We start from the raw sequence: 9,617 nt of genomic DNA, 5'->3' as shown, positions 1-9,617 counted from the left end.
TAAAAGTTTTAGTGTTAGTACATTTTCAAATTTGCAATCTGACGTTTTGAATTATTACTATAAAACCTAATAAAAAAGAAAAATCTTGTATCTAAATTTACAGTTTAGCACCTAAAGCTCGGCCATCTATTTATGCAACGATGATTTTTTTTCTACAAATCATAAAGATATTGGCACATTATATTTTATTTTTGGTACCTGAGCTGGTATAGTAGGGACTTCATTAAGAATGATTATTCGGGTAGAATTAGGTCAACCAGGAAGATTAATTGGAGACGACCAAATTTATAATGTAGTAGTTACGGCACATGCTTTTGTAATCATTTTTTTATGGTAATACCTATTATAATTGGTGGGTTTGGTAATTGGTTAATTCCTTTAATATTAGGTGCTCCGGATATGGCTTTTCATCGATTAAATAATATAAGATTTTGATTACTGCCTTTTTCTTTATCTTTGTTATTAACTAGGGGTATGGTTGAGAGAGGGGTTGGAACAGGGTGAACTGTTTATTCTCCTTTAGCTTCAGCTATTGCTCACGCAGGGGTAACTGTAAATTTGGGTATTTTTTCTTTGCATTTAGCAGGTGTGTCTTAGATTTTAGGTTCAGTAAATTTTATAACAACGGCTATTAAAATACGAATGGTAGGGATAACTATGGATCGAATACCCTTATTTGTTTGATCAGTATTTATTACTACTGTTTTATTATTATTATCTTTACCAGTATTGGCAGGGGCTATTACTATATTATTAACGGATCATAATTTAAACACTTATTTTTTTTTATCCTGCAGGTGGGGGAGATCCTATTTTATATCAGCATTTATTTTGATTTTTCGGACACCCTGAGGTTTATATTTTAATTTTATAGATAATAAAATATTTAATATCACGCCTATAGAGCGTGATATGTTTTATCTTCAATTGGTTCTATTATTTCTTTAGTAGCTGTTTTAGGATTTGTAATTATTGCTTGGGAAGCTTTTATTATAAGGCGAAAAAGATTTAGATCTCTTTTTATACCTACTTCTATGGAATGCCAACATTCGTATCCTCCTGCTGATCACACTTATTCTGAGATTCCTTTAATTTCTAATTAATTTTAAAATGGCAGATGAATGTATAGAATTTAAGCTCCTACAAGGAAGGTTTCTTCTATTAGAAATGGCAAGATGAGGAAATTTAGGCTTTCAAGATTGTGCTTCACCATTAATAGAGCAGTTAATTTTTTTCATGATCATACTATAGTTGTGTTAATTTTGATTGTTACGTTTGTAGGATATATTATATTATATTTATTTTTTAATTTTTTGGTTAATTGGTATTTACTGGAAATCAAGAAGTTGAAATTATTTGAACTATTCTTCCTGCTATTATTTTAATTTTTATTGTTTTTCCTTCTTTACGACTTTTGTATTTATTAGATGAAATTAATAATCCTAGGATTACTTTGAAAATAATTGGTCATCAGTGATATTGAAGATATGAATATTCTGATTTTTTTAGATTTGGAATTTGATTCTTATATAGTAAGAACAGCGGATCTTTCTGAGTCTGGGTTTCAACCTTTAGATGTAGATAATCGTGTAGTATTACCTATAAATTTTCAAGTTCGCATACTTGTTAGTGCTGCTTGTGTTATTCATTCTTGAACAGTCCCAGCTTTAGGTATAAAAGCTGATGCAATTCCTGGTCGGTTAAATCAAATAAGATTTTTTATTAATCGACCTGGTTTATTTTTGGGGCAATGTTCAGAAATTTGTCGGGTCAACCATAGTTTTATACCTATTGTAGTAGAGAGTGTAGGTGTAAATAGTTTTTTGGATTGAGTTTCTTCATGTCTAAAATCTTCATTTGATAACTTAAAGATTCACCTTCCTTCATCTTCCTTCTTATGATGTCTTCAACGAAACCATTGGAGAAGCCGTTGTTGACTACGACCTGCCTTACCCTACAGAGTTCTTCATCGACTTGCTTCCATCCTGAGCTGTGGCTGAGAGCACGGTCGACATAAGCGTGTCGACCGTGCTCTCGTGCCACAGCTAAGACCATGCTTACGAAATTGCGTAAATGAAATGCAATTTCACTTACGTTTCACTTACGAGATGGAGAAGGATGGGAAGCTGCCCTTTCTAGATGTAACAGTCATGGAAAGGAGCGGAGGTTTCCACACTGCAGTCTACACCAAGGAAACAAACATAGGAATGTGCCTCATTGCCAACAGTGACTGCCCAGACAGGTACAAGAGGAGTGTCGTTAACGCTTATGTCGACCGTGCTCTCAGCCACAGCTCAGGATGGAAGCAAGTCGACGAAGAACTCTGTAGGGTAAGGCAGGTCCTAGTCAACAACGGCTTCTCCAATGGTTTCATTGAAGACATCATAAGAAGGAAGGTGAAACGCCATGCAACCTCTGAAGAGACAACTAACACAACACCTGTACCCCCCTATTAAACTATTTTACAGGAACTTCTTTTCCACAGCTCATAAAACGGAGGAAAGGGTCCTGAAAGATATTGTTAATATAAACGTTATCCCTACAGACAAAAATCAGAAGATACAATTGACGATCTACTATAAAACCAAAAAAACGGCCAACCTACTCATGAGAAACTCTCCAGACACAAAGCAAAACGCTTTAAAAGAGACCAATGTCGTCTATGCCTTCAAATGCCCGCTTGGGGACTGTAAGCCTCAAAGAATTTAGTATATAGGCAAGACAACATCTCTTTCCAGGCGATTAACGATGCATAAGCAACAGGGCTCCATTAAGGAACATATAATCTCTTCCCACAACCAGACCATTACCAGAGAAGTCTTAACAAAAAATACGGAAATCATCGATAGATACAGCGATAGCAGGCGGCTTGATATCTGCGAGGCACTACACATTAAGAAGTCAACACCAGCAATCAACAGCCAATTAATGCACATCTATATTCTACCCACTTCAAGACTCCACACCAACATAGAAACATCAAGGAATATGGGCCAATAGGCCCTCTGCAGTTACTTCCATTCTTCCCTTTAACTTACAAAATATTATACCCATTGTTTCGTGTTCTGTCTTGTGTTGAAAGTTTGTTTTCACCTCATCCAAAACTGTTGTAAAATATCACCTCACCCAAATGCAGGTATAAAATCAAATGTTTGAACTCTGTTCAGTTATAGTTGTGTGTGTGTTAACTAAAGTCTTTGAAAATGAAATAAGTTTTACGAAACGCGTTCAAGTGTCGCGTCAGACTAGAAATAAAAATGAATTTTGGAGAACTGATTTTTCAGTTACCATCAACAGTGAAAAGAAATATAAGAAACATAGAGAAAATTCGTGTTAGAATTATTAATCTTACTTTTTCTGTCATGTTTATTAATATATATATATATATATATATATATATATATATATATATATATATATATATATATATATATATATATATATATATATATATATATATATATATATATATATATATATTGTGACGGTAACGCGTTGGTGTTCGGCTGTTCAAAGCTAGGGGTATGGCCTCGTCACATAGTATTAAAAAAAAATAGAAAATCTGGAACTTCGTCTGTGGTAAGGTAAGGAGAAGACACACAAAACACAAGTAAACTTTAACAATGGAATTTTAATTACGTTAAATAAATCAAAACATGAATAAAATGGACAAACAATTTCGTATAATAAAATCAATCAAAATAAGAATAATTAAATGACACAATGAAAAGTTACGTTAAGACAAAATAACAAGAAGTGCAATATACAAGTAAATGAAAGGTGCTGGAATATTGGCTTTAAGCTATCACCTCTCTTAGTACACGTACGCCAAAGCTTACGTCTAGCAGGGAGAAGTGTTAACTGTGAAAGCACGGAATATTCTGAGGACTGAGGTCGTGGCGGCCCCAGACATCAAGTAGTATGGGGGGGGCGAGTGCAGTTGCAGCCAGACCGGCGACCAATCAGCGGAGCCGGCAGTAAGACGGGTAGTTTGGCGGTTTGAGTCTGAGCAGGTGTTCCTGGCTGCATACGTTTTGCGCTCTGGCAAACCTTGGAGATGTTGTTGTCGTTGTTGGACATTTCTTCCATAGTAGTTTTATATAGTTGTAACGACGTAATTGTGGAGGGAAGAGCAGGCTCAATCTCTTGAAGGAGATTATTGTCACAACTCTCCCCCGAAGCCTGCGGTTCTGGAAGAAGTACGTCGTTATGTGGTGGAGTAATGGATGGAGTCGCTTCTACTTCATAAACTCTGGAGAGGGCATCGGCTATGGTGTTGTCAGACTCTTGGTATAGCGTGTCTCCAGGTTGAAATTCTGCAGTTAGCAAGCCCATAGTAGAAGACGTTGAGATGAGAAGTGGGCGTGCTGCAGGAGGTGTAGGGTGGTTTGGTCCGTGTTGATGGTGGACCGAGCACTTTTTCAGGTGTGGAGTGAAGTGCTGGAGCTTCAGGATGAGGAAGAGTAGCTCCTTGCCAATTGTTCCGTAGTTTCTTGTAGCAGTAGTCGCTGACAGGTGTATTCTTCTCGCCTCGTTGCTGCATCACGACACCACCAACGTCGGTACCACTGGCGTTGACATGGAGGATGAAGGGCTTATCTGACGAGGTGAGAGTGGAATTAGAATAGGGCAAAGGAGCACGATTATTATCCTGAAAGTATTTGGGAAGATCATTAAGGATTTCGGAATTAGAAAGCGCTGACTCCTTGTCAGTGCTTTCGGGAGGAGAAGCTGGGAAGGTCTCACTGTGGATGTAGGGTTCTGTGAAGGTTGAACAGTTAGTCAGGACAGTGGGAGGAGTACCATTATATTGCTTCAGGAGGTTGACGTGGCACAGCTGGGTCTTCCGCCGCCTATCTGGAGTCTCTATTACGTAGTTGTTGTTATTCCTGCACTCTTTGACGCGGTAGGGTCCTGAAAACCTGTTTTGTAAAGGTGTACCTGGGATAGGGAAATATGCAAGGACGAAGTCTCCCGGCTTGAATTTTCTTACTTTGCTGGTCTGGTCGTAATGAGTCTTCATTCTCTCCTGGGCTTTCAATAGATTATCATGGGCAAAACGGTGGACTCTCTCTAGAATGTGTTGAAGGTTTTGAAGAAACTGGGGCACATTCTGATGCTCACTGAAGGTGGCATCTCGGAGAGAGTCTTTGAAAGCCTTAAGGGGAGTACGGCACTTACGGCCGTAGAGCATCTCATAAGGAGATACTCCTAGGGACTCATTGGGGAGACTTCTGTAAATACACATTATAAGGTCAATCTGCTTATCCCAATCCTTAGAGGTTTCACTACAAAACTTTTTCAAGAGTGCTTTGATTGTCTGATGACTACGTTCAAGAGAACCCTGTGAAGCAGGATGATAGGGGCTGGACAATACCTGTTTGATGTTGAACTCCTCCAGTGTCCTTTTGAAGAGATCACTGGTGAAGTTGGTACCACAGTCGCTCTGAATCTCCCTGGGAAATCCGTATTGAGTGAAGATCTTCAATAGATGTTTTATAACCGTAGCAGCCGTGATGTTCTTCACTGGAACTGCTATGGGAAATCTGGTGGTAGGACACAGGATGGTTAGGATGTAGGCGTTACCTGAACTGGTCCGAGGTAAAGGACCAACACAGTCTATTATGAGTCTGTGGAAAGGTTCCGCAGGCACCTGTATGGGAATCAGTGGCGCTCTGGGAATGGAGATGTTCGGTTTGCCTGCCATCTGACATGTATGACACTGTTTTACATACTGTTTGACGTTATTTACCATACCTGGCCAGTAGTAGTCTTGACGAATTCCATGGTAAGTCTTGTTGAAGCCGTAGTGGGAGAGCGCTCCGTGGGCCAGGTGTAGAATAGTGGGCCGCAGGCTGGTGGGAATCACAAGTTGTTCGATGTTGGCTCAATCGTCCTCCTCCTTCAGTTTACTGGGTCTATATCTGCGGTAGAGCAAGTCGTTCTCTAGGAAGAACCCAGGAATACTGTCGGGTTGAGTCTCAGCCTGGAAAAACAATGGTGTTAAAGTAAGATCTTCCCTCTGCAACTTACGGAACTCCAACTTGGTCAGATGCGGGGGGAGTTTCTGAGGGTCTTGAGGGACAGCGGTAGCAGTAGAGTCAGCTGGCTGTGGACGTGCGGCTTGTGCACGGGTGGTCACGAGAACCGGAGGAGAAACTTCATCACTCTCTTGAACCTCTGCTGGAACATACTCTAGAATAGGGTTACTTGGCACAGAGTTACACACCTGGGGTTTGTCCATGACGATCAGGTTGGTCGGTTGCAGGTCTTCTGCCAAGTCGTTGCCTAGGAGAAGTTGCACTCCAGGCATGGGAAAAGGCTTTTCCCTGACGGTGACTTGGACTTCCCCGTTCACGTAGGGACAATCCAGGTGGACTCTGGCGAGAGGGTATGGAGTGGTAGCAGTGAGGTCAGTGATGAAGACAGTTTCTCCGGTGTAGACGATGTTGGGCACAGCCGACTTCAAGATGATCGATTGAAGAGCCGCTGTGTCCCTCAAGATCTTCAATTTGAAACGTCCCTCCGGATTTGAACCGTTGGCAGAGACAGTTCCAGTATACAGGTGGTTACTGAAAAGAGAAAGATCATTAACATTAACACCAACATTCATCACAGGCTTACCGGACTTAGGAGGAGTTGGTTTGGGTTTTTGTTGGTCAGTGGTTCCCTTGTATTGAGACTTACCACACTTGTCTATGGTATGTCCATAGAGTCTACAATACTTGCAGTACAGTTGCGAACCAGCTTGATCGGGGCTCACTTTCTCGTAACTGTACCACGACTTCTTACTGGAGGATGGTTCGGGTGTCAGCCGGTGGATGAGGCTGTAAGTGTCAGCCGACTTAGCACACTTCAGGTAGTCGGTTTCTTTTTTATCTGCTAAGTAGAGGCGGACAGGAGGCGGCACACGTCTCAAGAATTCTTCAACAAGCATCAGGTTGACGAGTTCTGTAAAAGTAAAGACATGTGCTGTTTCCAGCCATTTCATGAAATACCTCCGTTTCGTGTTAGCAAACTCGAGGAAGGTAGTGGTACTTGCCTTCAGGTGGTCACGGAATTTCCTTCTATAACTTTCTGTGGAAAGTAGGTAGGCGTCTAACACTGCTTGTTTCAGAGTCTGGTAGTCATTCTCAGACGCCAGAGTACTGAGTGTGACTGCCGCTCTACCTGTAAGATGGACTCTGAGAAGTGTGGCCCATTCGTCGACAGGCCAACTGAGTTGATTAGCAAGGGTTTCAAAGGTGGTAAAGAACACATCAACTTCTGCTTCTACAAAGGATGGCATTAACTTACTTGCATGTGATATATTAAAACTGACGGGAAGATTGGCAGTAGCTTGCTGGCGTTGAGCGAGGTGTGAAGTTTCCAACGTGTATTCGCGTTGACGACACTCTAGAGCCAGAGTTGCTTGTTGCTTGTCATGTTCGCGTTGCATCTCCAACTCGCGTTGTTTGGTTTCAAGCTGTACGCGTTCCCGCTCACGGAGCATTGCAAACTCACGTTCCTTGAGGGCGATTTCTTCCCTTCTTAAGGCAGCCTCGCGTTCTTGTTCTTCTCTCCTCAAAGTAGTTTCACGTTCTCTGAGGGTGATTTCTTCCCTTCTTAAGGCAGCCTCACGTTCTTGTTCTTCCCTTCGTATGGCAGCTGCTCGTTCTTGTTGTTCGAGGGCTTCCCTTTGTTGTTCGCGGGCTTCCCTTTGCTGCTCACGTTCAATCTTGGCCAGCTCTAGTTTGAGTTTCATCGTTGCCAAATCAGTTTTATCTGCAATATAGTAAGTTTCATGAGTTTCAGAGTCTATCTTACTTTGCTCTAGGAAATGATCCAGCAACAGGTTGTGTATTTCACTCTTGTTGGCTTGGTAGGGAACTGTTAGTTGATACTCATGTGCAAGAGTTTGTAATTCAGTCTTCTTGGCATGACTTAAAGTCCCTATTGCACCTGCTGGATCTGCACGGAAAGCTTGGAGACGAAACATGGTGAAATTAGCAAATAAAGGTACAACGAATATTCAATAGTGAATGTCAGAAACAGGACAACGTGGCAACTGGTACCTATCCTGTGGGATCTTTAACAATTAAAGTTAAGTAAAAGATGTTAAATGATTAAATTAAATCAAGGGCGCAGGAAATCTTGTACCCGGTACTCATGTAAGAGGATAAGGGCAAGAAAATCCTACTAACAAATGAAACAGAGTTTCGAAAACAAATGAAACAGTAAATTGCCTCAAAAGTAAAATTGGTAGTCCAAGGATGTAGGCATACCTTGCCGAGTCTCTATAGGACATAAAGCAAGTTTTTCCTACTGAATTTAATATGATACTTACAGAATTAGCGAACTTTTGTGCTCTGAAAAAGTAAGCTAATTCCCTACCGTTGTATGTATCATCATCTCTGACTGACGTGTAGGGGTGCGAGGTGTCAACTGGTGACGAGAACTGCTGCTGAGGTCCCAATTCAGCAACTAAAGTTCGAGCTAGAGGAACTATGGCCCTCTTTGTCCTCCTACAGTCAGATTGCAGAAGATTGGGTACTCTTGACCCGGGGCAGACCACAGTACCAGGGTACCAATATGATGATCTGTCAAAAATGAGAAATATCCAAGGGACAAAGATGGTAAAGACGAGTAATAACACGGAGGGAGAGATGACCAATTAAGAGTATGACTGAGGCCTACAGTCACCACGTAATCCAAAGTTGTCTCACCTTCACTATATGTTACTCTCGTAATGCACAATACACCGCACCTTATAAAAAATGAAATTGAATATGAAAAATAGTAAAGCTACGTTAACAAAGTTAAATACGCTTACCATTAATTACCACTTGGCACCAGTACCTGAGTGAAGCTCCTAGGACAGGCCCCCATATAATATGTGACGGTAACGCGTTGGTGTTCGGCTGTTCAAAGCTAGGGGTATGGCCTCGTCACATAGTATTAAAAAAAAATAGAAAATCTGGAACTTCGTCTGTGGTAAGGTAAGGAGAAGACACACAAAACACAAGTAAACTTTAACAATGGAATTTTAATTACGTTAAATAAATCAAAACATGAATAAAATGGACAAACAATTTCGTATAATAAAATCAATCAAAATAAGAATAATTAAATGACACAATGAAAAGTTACGTTAAGACAAAATAACAAGAAGTGCAATATACAAGTAAATGAAAGGTGCTGGAATATTGGCTTTAAGCTATCACCTCTCTTAGTACACGTACGCCAAAGCTTACGTCTAGCAGGGAGAAGTGTTAACTGTGAAAGCACGGAATATTCTGAGGACTGAGGTCGTGGCGGCCCCAGACATCAAGTAGTATGGGGGGGGCGAGTGCAGTTGCAGCCAGACCGGCGACCAATCAGCGGAGCCGGCAGTAAGACGGATAGTTTGGCGGTTTGAGTCTGAGCAGGTGTTCCTGGCTGCATACGTTTTGCGCTCTGGCAAACCTTGGAGATATTGTTGTCGTTGTTGGACATTTCTTCCATAGTAGTTTTATATAGTTGTAACGACGTAATTGTGGAGGGAAGAGCAGGCTCAATCTCTTGAAGGAGATTATTGTCACAATATATATATATATATATATATATATATATATATATATATATATATATATATATAT

General features: G+C 40.8%; 1 pseudogene; it reads left to right on the top strand.

Moving 5' to 3' along the window:
* Positions 1-1,167: 1,167 nt before the first annotated feature.
* On the top strand, positions 1,168-1,901 carry LOC138358184 (cytochrome c oxidase subunit 2-like; annotated as a pseudogene).
* The last annotated feature ends 7,716 nt before the right edge of the window (positions 1,902-9,617 follow it).

This window comes from Procambarus clarkii, chromosome 82 (assembly GCF_040958095.1).
Source record: "Procambarus clarkii isolate CNS0578487 chromosome 82, FALCON_Pclarkii_2.0, whole genome shotgun sequence".
Classification (NCBI taxonomy): domain Eukaryota; kingdom Metazoa; phylum Arthropoda; class Malacostraca; order Decapoda; family Cambaridae; genus Procambarus; species Procambarus clarkii.
This window is presented reverse-complemented; position numbering and strand designations above follow the sequence as displayed.